This window comes from Cavia porcellus, unplaced genomic scaffold (genome assembly GCF_034190915.1).
Source record: "Cavia porcellus strain 051 isolate PalLab524CR breed Dunkin Hartley unplaced genomic scaffold, mCavPor4.1 scaffold_1, whole genome shotgun sequence".
Classification (NCBI taxonomy): domain Eukaryota; kingdom Metazoa; phylum Chordata; class Mammalia; order Rodentia; family Caviidae; genus Cavia; species Cavia porcellus.
Genome location: NW_026947484.1, coordinates 166,893,180 through 166,909,127, shown reverse-complemented (window position 1 = coordinate 166,909,127; position 15,948 = coordinate 166,893,180).

Sequence of the window (15,948 nt, the reverse complement as noted above, 5' to 3'; positions counted from 1 at the left end):
AGTTTGTCAGAGGTCTGGGGACAAACAGAAACAGCTAATATAATCTGCCCTGGAGAGAGTCAGGGAAGGCTTTCCAAAGAAGGTCCCCACAAATGAATCTGAAGAACAGATAAGTTCTGGGCCAGGGACGTAGCTCAGCAGAACAGTGCCTGCCTTGCAAATGTGAGGTTCAGAATTTGATCCCCAGTACCCCCCAAAAAAGTCCAATGAGTGTCATGATGGGTAATCCCAAGGAAGAGAACTGAGGTACAGAGGTTTGGCAGCATCCAGGTGACAGAATCCATGCTTTGCCAGAAGACTGGCAGGTGATGCCGTGGCATAAGGGTACAGGGCTCAGGTAGGAAGGGGATGAGATGAGATTAGAGACACAAAGCAATGCCAGTCAGTATGTGGCCACAGTGCCAGGTTACCAAGTCTGAAGTTTGTCTGGAGAGTGACAAAGTGCAAAGCTTACCAACTCCCAGCCCTGGGCACATGTGGTTCTCAGACCCTTTTATGAGTTTCCATAAAGCTAGACAGTGTCAGTTGTATTTCAGGCCATGATCAAACTGGACACTTTTAAAAAGGTGTCACAGGCTATGCACTGAACATAAAGATTTCCTGTTTCAGTTCTAAAGAACAATAGATTTGACAGTCCCACTGAGTCCTTCATCTTTTACTGACTGAAGGATACTTTCTCATGCATAAAGGGAGACATGTAAGCATCTGGGCACAAAAAGCATGGCTAGAGGCTCTAAGGGGAGATATACACATATTTTGATGCAACATTCCTGTTCATCTGGGACCTTGGCAAATGGCTGTGTGATACAATGAACACAAATCTGGGCTAAGCAAAGAGGGAGTTGGATAGCTTTGAGCCCTTGGCACCTGCCCAGCAGCCTGGATCTGCAGGGTCACCTGTCTGAAGTCAAAGCTATCAAATGGCACCAGAGAAAGAGCGCAGTTTACCACTCCAGATTATCTGCTCGACGTGGGCAGTGGTCTAATCCCTTCTCAGTTGGGGCTTCTTCAGCCCCAGAGATTGAGGAACATTCAGGAGGAGAGGGAGAATGCAGGGAGACATTGTGTTCCTTTGCCAATCAGGTGTTGGGTTTCTCAAAACTACAGTTTGCATTTGAGAAAAAACAGTTTAATAAAGCAATGTTATCTGTATTTTAAGTTGTTGAAGGTGTTCTTACCTGGAGTGACTTGCCTTAAGGCCTAAGGAACTGAAGGGCAGTTTTGGATCCTATGAGACACATGCTCTTTGGTTCTCCTTGGGGCTGGGCCAGTGTGCACTGCACATCTGGTGCTATGAGCAGCTGTGGTCTCCCATAGGCAGGTGCTTTCAGCAGTCCAGTTTGCAGATGAGACTGTGGGGACCCCGAGGAGTGAGTGACTTGCTGGGTAGATGCAGTACAGGGAATGGGCTGGGGGTGTCCTAATTCCTTGGGCTCTGTGGACTCCATCAAACTGAGAGGAGAAAGGAAAGAAAGGAAAGAAGAAATGGAGAAACAGAAAAAAGAAACAGAAGCATGGGAAAAATGGGAGAAAGAAAGAAGGAGGAGGAAAATGGTGAGGGATGAGGACAGAGGAGGAGGGGGATCAACTTTTGACTAAATCTTAATCCCAACAACAGTTCTTTTTTTTTTTTTTTCTTTAAAACATTTTCTTTTTCAAATTCCAAAAAGGGTAAGACATTGCCAGCCTGACTGTGTGTTTCAACTCTAAGACACAGCACCACATTTGAAAAGCCCATTGTCCCGCTGGGTGATAATATAACTCTGTAAATGGTTTGGTCCAGTGTGCAAAGTGCCACCCCTCCCCCGCACTGGTGTCCTGCCAGGACAGCTGAATGAATGCCTGCCTTCTGGCATGCTGAGGCTAGAAGAGTGGGGCTGGCCTTTTCAGAAACAGCTGGCCTGATTCATCCAGAACAAAAGTCAGCTCTTCCTGCTAAATCCCTGGCAGGCATAGTCTGTGAGGCTAGCCCGACCCATGGCCTACGCTGGGACACATATTCTTGACCAGGGTCAGTCCCTGCCTTTGACAGCTTCTCACTGCTCAGGCCCCAGCCTGGCATGCTCTCAGCCCTCCATGGGAGGCAGCAGCTTCGGAGGAAATCTGGGTTCTTTCTCAGTTCTGCCATTTCCCAGCTGTGCAGTGGAAACAAGTGACTTCACCTTGTTGAGCCTCTTTCCGTACCTATGAAGTGGAAGCAGGATTAATTTTGATCTGGGTAATTTGCTGTTAGAGCTGAAGGAGACAGTGCCAAGAGCAGGCACCCATGAACACTGTTGTTCTCCTATTTCCCTAAATCCCATGCATCTTACATCTGGCTCAATCCACAACTCCACCCATGGACCCGGCCTTCCACTTATGCTGGCCTGAGTTCACTCACTTGAGACCATGTGTGCTGTTACCTTGAAGCCCCATCACCTGTTCCCAGAGCCCTTCTATGCCTCTGGCCTTGATGTGGATAATTTTATTTAATTTCCCCACAGCTCTTGGATTGCACACTATATTATCCAATGAAGAAACCAAGGCAGAGAGAGGCTGAGTGACTTGGAGCCGGTACCTCCCAGGGCAAAAATAACACTGCTACAATGATTTGGGCAGGGGGTGTGTTTAACAGATTTGATAAATTACCTTGTATTTCTAAAGCTTGAGAATGTATAACCTTTTAAAAATTCTTCTACATTTCTTAAACAACTCCAAATACTCTCTGTATAAAGAAATAATAAGTAGGGACTGGTATGCAGTGAAGGGGAGAGCACAGGGCTTAGTATGTATGATGTCCTGAATTCAACCCCTAGTACTGTGCATATCTATACACAAGCACACATATGCACACATGCACACATGAACATGCTCACATGCTTACATGCACATAAGCACGTGCAAATAACAGTAAGCTGTTATCGGTTGTTAACTGAAGTAGACAGGAAGTGAGCCTAACATTACTAAGATGAAATAATTCATGATCCTGAACAGGAGGCATAGACAACAGCTGACCTTATTTTGGACTCCTTCTACCTTGGCTGTAAAAAGAATCTGTGCTTTGGACACAGCAGGACTCAAATCCTGTTCTACCTCTCACCCCACTATGGAAGTATAATGAGGTTGCTCATCTTTTTGGAGCCTGCTTACTGATTTGCAGCACTGAAGATGACAATTCCTAACTTAGTTCTTAAGAATAAACTAATAAAGTAATAAAGTGGCCAGCATATAGTACACACTCAAAGTATGGTTATTGTAATTATGCTTTGAGTTATTATTACAAATGCCACCATCACAGGGCCATTTGTATGGAGTTGGGAATAGCAGTGACAGGCCCAGCAGAAGAAACAGAATCAGCTGGTATTTGGGATCTTTCCTTGAAAATTTACCCAGGAGCCTGACTGGCTGGGAAATCCTCTGCTGAGTACCAGAGTCAGTGACCCTTGCTGCTGCCAGAATTTGGCAGCATCTCACTGGCATTTAATGGCAGAATTATAAAATCATATCTGCTAGGTATTCAGAGATATGGCAAGCCATAAATGTTGGGTCTTAGGATTGCATTTTAAGGAACTTATAGTGGTTATAGGGAACCTATAGATTTTTAATTTGTTTGCTTGTTTTTGTTTTTTAAGACAGTGCCTTGCTGTGTAATTCAAACTGGCCTTGAGTTCACTATGTATCTCAGGCTGGTTTTGAATGCCCAGCTATTCTTCTGCCTCACTTCTTGAATGTTGGGATTACAGGCATGTACCGCTATGCCTTTCTTGGAACTTACAATTTTAAATTCTCATTAAAATAATGGGATCAGGGGTGGAGCTTTGTGGTAGACTATGTACTTAGTATGTGCAAGGCCCTAGGTCCAAACTCTAGCACCAAAGAGTAAAAAATAAAATAAAATAAAACCATAGAGCAAACACATTCCTGCCCAGAGCACTCAGAAAATGTTTAGATTGGCAGCTCTTAAAACCCTTTCTAGGTCCTCCTACTGTACTGCAAACACTCTGCCTGGCCAAACTACCTGGTTCTCCAATTAATCCAATTAAAAAGCTGCTAAGCATCTTTTCTGTGCCAGAGACTGTTTGCTACTGGAGCCACACTGGAAAACAAAACAAACACACATTCTCCATCCACTGAGCTCCCAGTTCGATGAGCAACAGACTCATAAACACAGTCTGAACGCAGAGAGTCAAGTGGGGGAACCCAGGGTAGTAGAGAGTGATGTGCTGGAAATGGAGCAGGCGTGTTGGAAGCTCTAACTTAGAAGTTTTGTTGATTTTTGTGGGGTAAATATTCCCACCTTGGCTGATTTCAAGCTACCAGCATAATGTCATGGAATGTGTAGCTGGAGAGAAATGTGGAGAGAGAAATAGCACACACACTCACACAGTATTTCTGTCATATAGAGAAACAGCTAGAATAACTTTAAGAGCATAGATAGCAATGCAAATAGACAGATAATTAGGAAGTCATAAGTTCTGAGAGTTTTTATCACCTTATAGCATATGTAATTATAGGGTTGTATAAATTGTTACTGAACTGGAGACTGTTTAACAGCTGGTTGTAAACATTTTGCGGCAAAGCACACTCATTCCCTGCTTCCAGCCCTCCCTTTCCCCAGCCTCCCAACCTGGGCTTACTCTGTTCCAGGTGGAAGACTGCCTGCTTTCTCCCCTCTGTTTACAGGCTCTTCACCCTTCCAGGGCCTTCTGCCTGGGGAGCGTTTTCTCTGTCAACTCCCCATCTTTGCTCAGGGAACTGCATCCCTCTACCCGCAGGTGACCATGGGCATAGCTAGGTGTGTGCAGCGTGACCCTGCCAATATGGCTGGAGTGTGCTCAGTAAAAGGCAGACATCTGGATCAAGTTAGATATAGACCATAAGTAAAAACTCCAACTCACTGCTGGCAAAGGCCATTCTGGGAAAGTAGAAATGTTTGTGTGATACAAAGCTGAGGAATGAAGAGCTGAGAGAAAGATGGAGTGAGAGTGCTTCCTGGGATCCCTCTAGTACTAAAGTCCTACTTGTGCTCCGACCCTGGCATCCAGCTGCATCTTTGCCCTAGGGATCCATGGAATATTCCAGAACCTCCTGAGAGCATTCCCTTAAGTAATTCCTTGTACCGCTGTTTTAGAGCCTTTTGTAAGGGATTCCATGCACAGCAAATATGTATCATGATAACTTATTTTCTGAAGCTAGCTGCAGGAAAGCCAGCTCCAACCAAAAGAGCCCAAGTGACCCAGACATCTTCCCTGGCCAGTCCAAGCTTCTCCTCTGTGAATCTCTACACTCATTTAGTCATTTAACAAGGTTCTCACTTGTTGTTTCATGAACATGATGGAAAATAGCTGTCTCTGTATGGTATCCATGGCCTTCTGAGGTCACCAGTCCTGACAGGCCCAGAAGTTAGGTAACCAGAGTTATCACATCCAAGCCCCCACTTCAAATTCTGATAATCCATGTTGGCTCAGCAGTCCACTCCTAATTCTGTCAACTCAATTTGGCAGGTGGGGGGGGGTTATAATACAAACATGGGTAAGAAGAAGCATTCTAGAGGACAGAGTAGGCATCCTTGTTTGTCTCTTCCATGGCCAGTGCATGGCCTTCCTTTCTCCCATCCTCACCTGGTGATGGAGGTAGTCTTCTGGCAAAAGAATGATAGGTCGAAGTTGTTCCATCAGAGGAGATCTACAGCAACAAGACATTTGCTCTGAGGTGTGGATCCAAGACAAATAGACCATGCTGATGCTCAGATCTAAGAAGTCTAGAAGGAGGACAAGGAATGTCCAAAGAATGAGGATAGGACAAAAAGGCAAAGGTGACTTTTAGATACCCTGAAAGAGCAGGCTAGGACATAGCCAGGCTAGCTGTGAAACACACATGTTAATGCATAGGAACTTGCTTGGATCACCCACACAAGGATTAGATATAATCATCATCATCATCATCATCATCATCAACAGCAACATTTCTGGTGACATCTTGGGTCTGTGTGCCTCTCTGGCCACCAATGGAGTAACAGTGTTATGAGTACAAGCCCCTCTGTTATCTGGGCTTCAGCTTCTCCAACCTCTAAAATGAGGAGTTGGGCCAGGTGTTCTCCAGTGTTTCCTCCACTCCCAATAATATTTTCCTGCTCTTGTGGAGACACAGATTCAGAGGTTCCCCTCCCTTGTTTGAGAGAAGTTGCTGGGGTTGGAAATGATAGGTTAGATAATTCCAAGGCACAAGGATCTGGAGCTTGTAATCAAAAGAGTTTGGTGCCAAACAGCCTGTGGTTTTGCCTTGTTCCCTACCAGCCCCACAGGCAACTTCTAGGGAATAATAGTGGCAGACAGTGGGTGTGAGCCTCTCTTGGTGTGGACGCTCTGCTACAGTTCTCAGAAGAAGTGGAACTGAGTTTTCCAAGATAGGAAAGATGACAGAGTGTGGCATAGGATGCTGAACAAAAGAGCAAAGACCAAGGACTCCAGCATGGAGCATCAGGCAGGTATTATTTGTGTGAATCCAGAGAGCTGCTTAACCATTTCTTTAATTTGACCTGGTCATCTGAAAAAAAGTACCAGTCATGCCTGCCTTGGGAGGTAGAGAAGGAAGTGAGAATCAAGTTGGTAACACAGGGAAGCCCAGAGCATCGCGTGAGACACTGGAGAAGTGATTCCTGTGACCACTGCTGTTGGAAGAAGAGAGGTGGGCAGGAGGAAGGGCCAGGCTGGGATGCTCCTGTGGCTCCCCTGGCTGCCTCTCAATGCAAAAACCAGGCAGCCAGTTCTGTGTTCTTGTTTTCTCTGCTATTTGAACCACACTAGCCTTTCCTGCTCTGATCCCTGGCACCAGCAATTACTGACTTTGGTACACTTTGCTTTGTATTGGAAGCAGCTTTACTCTGGCTGCCACCACCTTGGCCGATAATGGACACCTCAGGGCATCTGCTCCAGGCCCCTGCCAAGTACACAAGTTCTCCACATTGGAGCCAGGAAACCCAGGTTAGTACCAGGACTGTGGGGAGACTGTCCTGTACCCCCCTGGTCCACGATAAAAGGCAGTTTCTCTGGACTGTGATGCTGTTAAGATAGTACAGTCTTGCATTCTTTGCCTTCATCTTGCAGGGCCCTGGCTTTTCTCAATCTGTGCTGTCATGCCCAGGCCATCTGTTTAGGGAGAATCCACTGTGCTTGCCACTGTGCTTTCTCCCAGAGTTTTCTCCACTGTCTCAAGAAGAGGCAGTTGGGGCTGGGGATTTTGCTCAGCGCCTGCCTTGCAAGCAGGGGTTCATGAGTTCGATCCCCGGTACCAGAAAAAGAAAAAAAAAAAAAAAAAAAAAAAAAAAAAAAAAAAGACGGAAAAAAAAAAAGAAGAGGCAGTTAATCGTACCTATTTTACATCTGAAAAATACTTAAGACTTGACTGTGTTAAATCGGTTGCCCAGAGTGACAAGATTGGCATAAGTCAAGGGTTCCAGCTCAGCCCTCCAACTCCGGAGCTGCTGTTGGTTGGAGGTGCCCTGGGCATCTGTTTCTTCACCCCATGCTGTTAGGAATGGTTCTCCTTTACTCCCCGCTGTCACGCACCTCCCCTGCTTTTGTGGGGAGCCCATTTCACCTCTGAGGGCTTTGCCTCCGAAAGTCCCCTCGTCCCAGGCTGGATCTTCCTCCACTGGTCCTAGTGAAGCATAGTGCGTGCCCACCCCACTGAGCTCTTCGGCTCTGGCCCAGCTCCGCGGCTCCCCTGGGTCTGCTCCTCCCCCCACCCCCAGAATCCTTCAAATCCCGACTTCTTGCTCTGGGCCTCCGTTTACTTCTGCGTAAAGCTGGGAGCTCCGTGCCTTCCTGCGGGACGCAGCCAGGGGATGCATTGGTAAAGCATCACTGCGTACTAAATGAACGCTGGCCAGTGTCCAAAGTCTCAGTCCTCCCAGGTGCCAGCTCGTGGGGTTGGCGCTCCGCCCCCTTCCCCCTGCCCCGGAGCGGAGACCAGCCCTGAAGGCGGCTCCCGCCTGCGCCCCGCCCCACAGCTCCCGCCCAGCAGCCCGGAACCAGCTGAACGCAGCTGGACCCGGCAGCCGCCGTCGCCAACGCCGCTGCTGCAGGTAGGGGAGGCGAATAACCAGGCCCGGCCTCGGGAGCGATGGGGGTGCTCCGAGTGCTTCCCCTCCGTCCCTTTCTGGTCCGACCGCGCGCGCCTGGAGCTGGGCTGGGCCCGGCCGCGGGGCATCCCTGCAACAGGGCGTCCTCTCTTGCTTTGTGGGGGGATCAGGGAGTGTGGTCCGGGTGAGGCAGGAGAGGAGCGGTCCCAGGCTTCTTTCCGCATCGCCTCTAGTGCGCGACACGCACGGCCCCGCGGGTGGGGAACCGAGCCGCGGCTCCCCTTGCTCTTGGGGTACCCGAGCCGGCCTGCAGGTGACAGCCCGCGGTCTAAGAGGTGGCTTCGCGGGGGCCCCCTTGCAGCGGGTCCCTTGTTCAGCGCAGCACCTTTGCCTGCTTGACTGCCGCCCTCTTCCTCCTTCCTCTTCCTCGCCCAGGACTGGTAAAAAGTTCTTTTGGCCCTGCTTGGAAATCTGCTTGCTTCTGCTATCTGTGGGTGTGGCCCCTTCCCTGCTCTGGATGCGCAGGGAAACTTCTTCCAGAGTTGGGGACAGTGATTGGAAATCCCTTCTCCCTGAGGTCCCTTCTCTTCTCCAGTCCACCTCTCCCAACCTGCTTACAACTGCTCCCCACCTCCACCCCAGGGAACCTCAATCCCGGAAATTCTAGGGCCAGGGTGCGGGTAGGGTGCCATGGCTTTCTTTCTAGCTCTTCCTCTGCCCAGACGTGCGCCCTCTTATCCCCCCCCCCCCCAGCAGAAATCTTTCGTACTCATTCCCGCTGCCCTGGGGGAGGACTTCTATATGGAAGGCGGGGCCTTCGGGAGGGGCCAGTCACTTTTGTTTGGCCTGCGGGTCTTTTGAAAGGTTCAGTCCTGCACGTCCCGTTCTCCCAGGGCCACATTTCTGACGAGGCCACTAAGACATCTTGCTACTGTGCACTTTATCCTGATCGTAGCTCCCTGGAGCCTTACCCTGTCCTCATTCCACGGTGAGAAAAACTCAAGGGCCTGGAGGCCTGGAGAGTGTGACAGGCTGTTAGTCACATGGCTGGGCAGTTGCAGGATGGGGACCCAGGTCCAGGGAGGGACCCAGGTCCAGGGTGTCTTCTGCTGACTCCTCACTGCTGGCCTTCAGACTTCCTTGGATGCTCGGGGACTCAGTGACCCCCACCCCACATGCACTTGGAGGTGCTGGTTCATGCTTCTCACGAGGTATTAGGGGAACTCGGAACAGAGGAGGAAGGATGGGAGAGAGGCAGTCCCATCCAGCTTCTTTGAAATTCTGCTTTCCTTTCTGGGGCCTCCCTATTTATAAACACCGTGGAGACTGTAAATAGCCAAGGAAGCTTGGTTTGGCACTTGGGTGAGTTATGCAGCCGGATCAGAGGTTTCTCTGTGACCAGGGAAGGGAACTTTGCAGCAGAATTTTCTGGAGCCTTATTGCACACCTACAAAAGCCCAGGGAAGTAAGGAGTTTGCCTGTTGTGGAATTTTCTTCCCGGCCTTCTGAGAGGCAGGGCTCTTCTGGGACCATGCTCTGTGCTTGTCCTGTAATGGGCCTAGTGGCCTATCTGGGCAACACTGAGAGCTCCTACAACCTGTGAGAGGGGTGACTAATTCTTTCTGAAAGAGCCAGACCTCAAAAATGAGTCATTCTTTACCAGAGAAAAGGGATCAGGAACAGCTGATGCGAGAGCAGTGGCAGGTTGTGCAAAGGCACTGAGTCTTCTAAGCGATGCACATGGCTAGGGTGGAGGTTGGGGAAGTGGAATGGAGGAGTTGGAATGGGATCGTGAACTAAGGGCTTGGGCTTTCATGGAAGATAATGAGGAGCTGAGAGATTTTTTTGACAAGATCAGGGATAATGATTCTGTGGATTTGGTGGTTGATGTAGGGGTGCATTGGAAGGGGCTGAACTGGAGGCAGAGAGACTTGGAGGAGGCTGCTGCTTCCAAGGGAAAGAAAGGGAGCTCTTAACCAGGGCAATGCCTGCCAGAATGGGCCAGGGTGGTGGATTCCGGGAGCCCAACCAAAGATCTCAGGCAGAACCTGCCATGAATTCCATCTCACAGCACACCGGTTTATTATAGCCACTGGGTAAAGCTGCTACCTTATTATTAGTATTACTATTCTTTCATCTTTTTTAAAAATTAGTTTTAAAACACAAAGTTGTTAAAGATTCAAAACTGGAGAAAAGTATGGAGGTGCCTTCGTTGCTTCAAACCTTCCTTGGTCCCCAGAGGTGGCCATTATTTGTCAGACCTTTACGAGCGAGGGCTGTGGATCGGCTTTCGCAAATTCCAGCCATGCAGTCTTGGGCTCCATCTCCCCACTGTGCATGAACAAGTCATCTTTCATGACACATTACAGGTTGTGGAATTGCTGGGTTTACAGCACTTGGATGAGACACTGGTCTCTGATTTTCTTCAAGAACCTTTTGCAGGCTCTGTCTGCTGTCAGAGTGTGCAGCTTTGTTTACCAGAGATCACTGTGTGAGAGAAGTTGGAAGCCCTGGCTGAGGAGTGGAGTGATCTTAGTTTTGGGTGATCTTGCAAAGGTCCTACCTCTTGGCCTCAATTTCCTCATCTGTGAAATGGAAATATTTTTATCTGCATGGAAATAATAATAATAATGACAATAATGAAAAGAAGGCTGAAAAGAAGAAGATGGAAAAGAGGAAGGAAGAGGAAGAGGAAAAGAAGGAAAGGAGAAGAAGAAGGGAAAGAGGAAAAGGAGGAGGAAGAAGTAGAAGCAGTGGCAGCTGCTATCTTTCGATATACCCATACCAAACTCTGGAACATTAATTATCTCATTGGCTCCTTGCAGCCTTTCCTCTGAGGCAGATACTGTTATCCCATTTTGCAGATGAGGAAGTAGAGGTTTACACTGCATAACAGGCCCTCAGTTGTGTGGCTAGATGTGCCGATATCAGGATTCCAGAGGCTTGACTTCAGAACTATAACTTTTAATTACTGCACTAAAGTGTCAGTCTCCCACAGGTTCCCTGCAGCCTGCTCTGTGAGAGCTGGTGGGGCACATTTACTATGGCCAGTAGAAGCCATAGTACACTGGGGAGTTCAGTGCTGCAGCAGAGTGGCCTGGAGGGGCCTCCCAGGTTTACTATAAACTGGTATTTCTCTTTAACCATCAACATGGCCCCAGGTGTAGGTCAATCTCCTGTCACGTTAGGATATCAGGCTCCTAGACACAGGATTTGGCAGATGAGGACATTTGGTGAGATGGGAACCCAGCCAGGACTGGTCCTCCTGCCATTCTCCCCTGACTACTTTGAGCAGGCACTCAAGTGAAAATCCATCTGGGGAAGCCAGGAAAGTGGATCCCCCTCGGCCCTGGTTATTCCTTGATAGAATAATGCACACTAAAGCCCAAAAAAGCAAGTCCCAGGAGTTATGCATTTTGGAGAGGAGGGGGAGAAAGATGCCTGTGTTTAGGCAGCTGTGAGATGTTAAGTAAAAATATATCCTCCCTTTCAACTGAATGAGGATGTGTCATATTTCAGCCTGATGTGGTTTGTGAAAGCTGGAGACCACAAGCAGGCTCAATTCCTGCAGCTGATGGGTTCCCCTCCCCCACTGTCCTGCAGGATGCCTAGGGATGCCTGCGGGCCCCTGCCATTTGGGACACATCAGCAACTGGGACAGAGAAAAGTAGTGGGTGTGGTGGCAAGGCAGGGCAGTAGGGGGCCTGGTCATGGGTCCTGGCTTTGCCACTGACAAAGTGTTGGGTGACTTGGGTCAGTCTATGGCTTTCTCTTGATCCCCGCATCCGTTCCACACCACGGGTGGACAGTGAATTGTTAGGCTTTCCCAGGTCTGATGGCCTCTGAGTGGAATGACTTTGCTCAGTATACAAGCATGAGCACAGCATCAGTCTGTCTGAGAGCAGAAACGGTGCCCCCAGAGGTCAGCACATTTGTTCAACTACTGTTCTTAAATTTGATTTTTTGGGCTAAACTGATGGCCCCATTTTGCAGACAGAAAACAGAGGCCCAGGTGAGGTGTCATTGTACATCCTATTCCCTGTTCTACAAGCAATAATAATAACAGTGGTCACTGCATGTGGGGCCCTAATTGTATGTGTTCATTTATTTCCACAATTTACTTTAACAGCCATATGAAGAAAGAGATATTGACTTTTACCAATGTATCAACTGAGCCTTCACCTAGAGAAATGAATTGACTTTCTTCTTTTTGAGCCATGGAGTAGACCCAAACGTGCCACTATGTAACCCGTTTTACAGATAAGTAAACTGAACCCTGGCACTGTAAGCAAGCTTGTCCAAGAGTCCTCAGTAGCCACATAGCCCATCAGGGTCCTTTTCAGGTCCCCTGCTTGTTCTGCGTCAGTGGATGCCTCTGTATCTCTTGTGTTCCGTGTCTGGATTAAGGAATGAAAACAGTTTTGTTTCTCCTTGAGCTTGAAAATATCCCATGGAATCAATAGGGCTCCAGAAAAGGTCCGAGACAAGGAAGTCTTGCAGGGAGTTCGAGCCAGGGGCTCAAGCTAGTGGCAGTGGATTCAGTTATTCCACTGACCTGGTTAAGCAAGTAGTCTTGTTACTTTCCACCCTCAACAAATAGACCATCCGGGACAGGCATGTTTGCCTAGCCAAGGGTGTATATTCCATGTGTGTGAGCCTTCAGGGTGGGGCCTCAGACCCTGCTGTCCCTGCGGCAGAGGCTGCGACTGGGTTGGGCTCATGGTGGGCACTCAATAAATGCAGGTTAAACTTGAGGGAGTGGTTGAGTGGTGTGGATGGCATAGGGATTTTTTTTCTCCTTTCTTCTAAGGATCTTTTCTCTCCTCGTGATAGGAACTTTGGAAAGTAAAATAAGAAACAATAACTGCCTATAATTCTGCCAAACAGAGACAGTGATGTAATATTTAGGTACATTTTTTTCCTGATGTTTTCAGTGTGATTGCATTCATGGAATTATGGTTATACAGTATTTATAATTTTCTACTTTGACTTTTTGTCTTACCATTACAGCATGATAATTTTTATACTTTTGAAGTTAGTTTTTAAAATATACCTAAGTACATGCATACTTACTCTGTTTTAAATCTTCTCTACAGTAGATCAGGAGACTAGAGAGGTGAAATGATGCAGTTTTGTTAAAAAGAAAAAGAAGTTGTTTTACATTTTTTTGTTGCAGTACTGTGGAGGGATTTGCGCTTGCTAGGCAAGTGCCCTACCACTAACCCATACCCCAGCCCGACTTTTTAAAATTGTGAAAGTGATATATGCTAACCTGACTTTTTGTCACTCTATTATTCCATCATTGGTGTATATATGCCATATTTATTTATTTATTTATTTATTTTGATACTGAAAATTGAACTCAAGACCTTTTACTTGCCAGGCAGGCACTGGGCTGCTGAGCTAAATTCCCGGCCTTACATTTATTTAATAGTCCTCTATTATTAAACAGGCTGTTTGTAAATAATACTGCAGTGAACATCCTATTGCATAATTTTTTGTGTTCTTCCTTTATTGTTAGAAATAGAGTTCCTGGGTCAAAAATAATATATTCTGCCATCTTGGTGCATAGAAATCTCCTTATTCCTTGTTCTAGCCATTCACAAGGGCGGCAGCATTCTTGAGCTGGTTATCAAAAGTCCATCTGTCCTATTGGAAGATTTCAAGACCGTTTTCTTCAAGCATTGTACCTCATTCCTTCATCCAGCAAATGCATTTGCACTGTGCAGCAGCAGTAAAGGATTAAGGAGGTAAAGATTCCAGGCTGAAAAGCGGAGAGAACTTGGTTCTCCTCCCAATTTCTGCTTTGCATGTTGCGGTAAGACCTTGAGCAAACCACCTCCTCATTTTTTGGTTTCCTCATCTGCAAAGTTAGGATTTCAACACTAACTGCAGAGGAGTTTGCAGAGTGCCTCACTTGGTGCCAGGTAAATGTAATCATTCAGGTGCCAGGAGTTTCTGTTCTCTGACTTGATTCAAAACTACCCTGGATGTGAGAAGGTAGGGACGAATTCTTCCCATTTAATGGGGCCACTGCATGACTGGCAACATGCTCTTGGCTTCTGGCCTTCAGGGCAGGAGTGTAGTTTAGCTGAAGGGGTCATACAGAAGGAGGCTTGTGTGGGCGGCCTGGGCCCTGTTCCTGTACCCTGCTTCCTACGGAACTCTGTTAGTGTTGCAAATCCCGTTCCAAGTTCTAGTGGCTAACTTCTTTTCTTCGTAGGGTGGGAGCTGCCTGCCTAGCTTTTTTAGTGGTCTTTTTAAAACACCACAGAATTCATGGTTACATAAAATTCAGTTTCATAAATTTAAATGGTATTTTACACGCACAAGGGCCTCATCTGGGAGCTCTTTAGAAATGTGGGATGTCAGTTCTGCCCCTAAGGTTGCCATATTTAGAATTTCAGATTAGAAAAATGAGTATTTACTGTCAATTCTTTCCTGTGGTATTTAGGACATGTTTCTACCAAAAAATTTTAGTGTGTCTGAAATTCAAATTTAAGTTTATTTGGCAGTCCTACCCACTGTAGCCCTGCTAAATCTGAATCTATGGTCTTGTGCAAATTTAAATGTGGGAAACCTTGTCCTTGGGGCTCTGCCATGAAAGCCCTAGATGAGTCCTTTGTGTAAAGAATGCATCTGTAAAAGAAAACACTCTGGAAAGTTAGAATTTCCACACTAACTGCAAAGGAGTTTGCAGAGTAGAAGTCGACTACTTTCAGAGTAGAAATCAGTTACTTTCAGATCAGTCAGTGGCACACAGCTACATGCTCCTCCGTTGGATTTTCTAATGCTGGTGTTTGTCAGGTAAAGGGAAAGATTCTTGACTTTGGAAGAAGCCCTGGCCCCTCTAGAGTCCTGTAGAATGGGCACATCTTGAGCATCCATCCTGCCAGTGCTCTGCCAGATTATTCCTCAGCCCTCACACTTAATCCTGAACCCCAGGCACTTTGGGGAGTCTGTGGAGAGCCTCAGTGGAGGATGCCTCTCCTGTATCTCCTCACCTCACAGCAGACCTGGCTTTTATAGCTGGGCTTTCGGAATGACCCAGCCCCACTTTGCCTCCTGTTCCACCTCTTGGGAGATTTCAGAAGTACTCATCTAAACCAAAATTATTTCAGTTGTTACTCTTTCTCAGCTTTACCATGGTTATATCTCTGGATTGTGTTGGCAACCTGATTCTTCCCACTTCATGAAAAGAAGCTGGCACCGTCTGTCCTACATGAGGCTGTCAAGGTCAAGAGGAGGTCATGGTCTGTCCCTTGTGTATCCTGGGGTGGAGTGCTGATGAGGTGACTGGTGTGGGTGTGAGCTCAAAACCTTTAATACCTTGATACAGGAAAGTCATAGAAACCAGAAAAAATCATAAAAGTTACCTTCTGTCTTCTGGGGAAAGGTTTGTTAGCAGTGATATAAAGGATGTTCTAGTGTGTACACATGCCTGCTGGCATCTGGTGAAAAACATTTTGGTCCATTGAGGCTGGAACAGGCCCTGGTTGAAGGGATAAAGGGCCTATAACGGGATCCAGTCTAGAGCCTGGAATTTTATTTGCAGCGCTGGAGATCAAACCCAGGCCCTGGTGCATGCTGCCACGTGCCCTACCACTGAGCTCACTCCCAACCCAGAGCCCAGATCTTTATTAATGTCTTATCCTTGAGGTTCTTTCCATCCATCTTACTTGCCTCCTTCTGGGTCAGACTGCCTGTTTGGTGCACACCTATGATTGTCTAGAATGCAAGCCATCCTTGAAATAGATTACTGCCTAGTTGCACAGTGAGATAGGGCCTTGTGGGGAAAGAGTGACTCACTAGGAAGCTATCTGAAGAGACAGAAATACAGCTCAAGGGCCTAGTATTTGGTTTAAATATTTCTGCCAGAAGGGTTT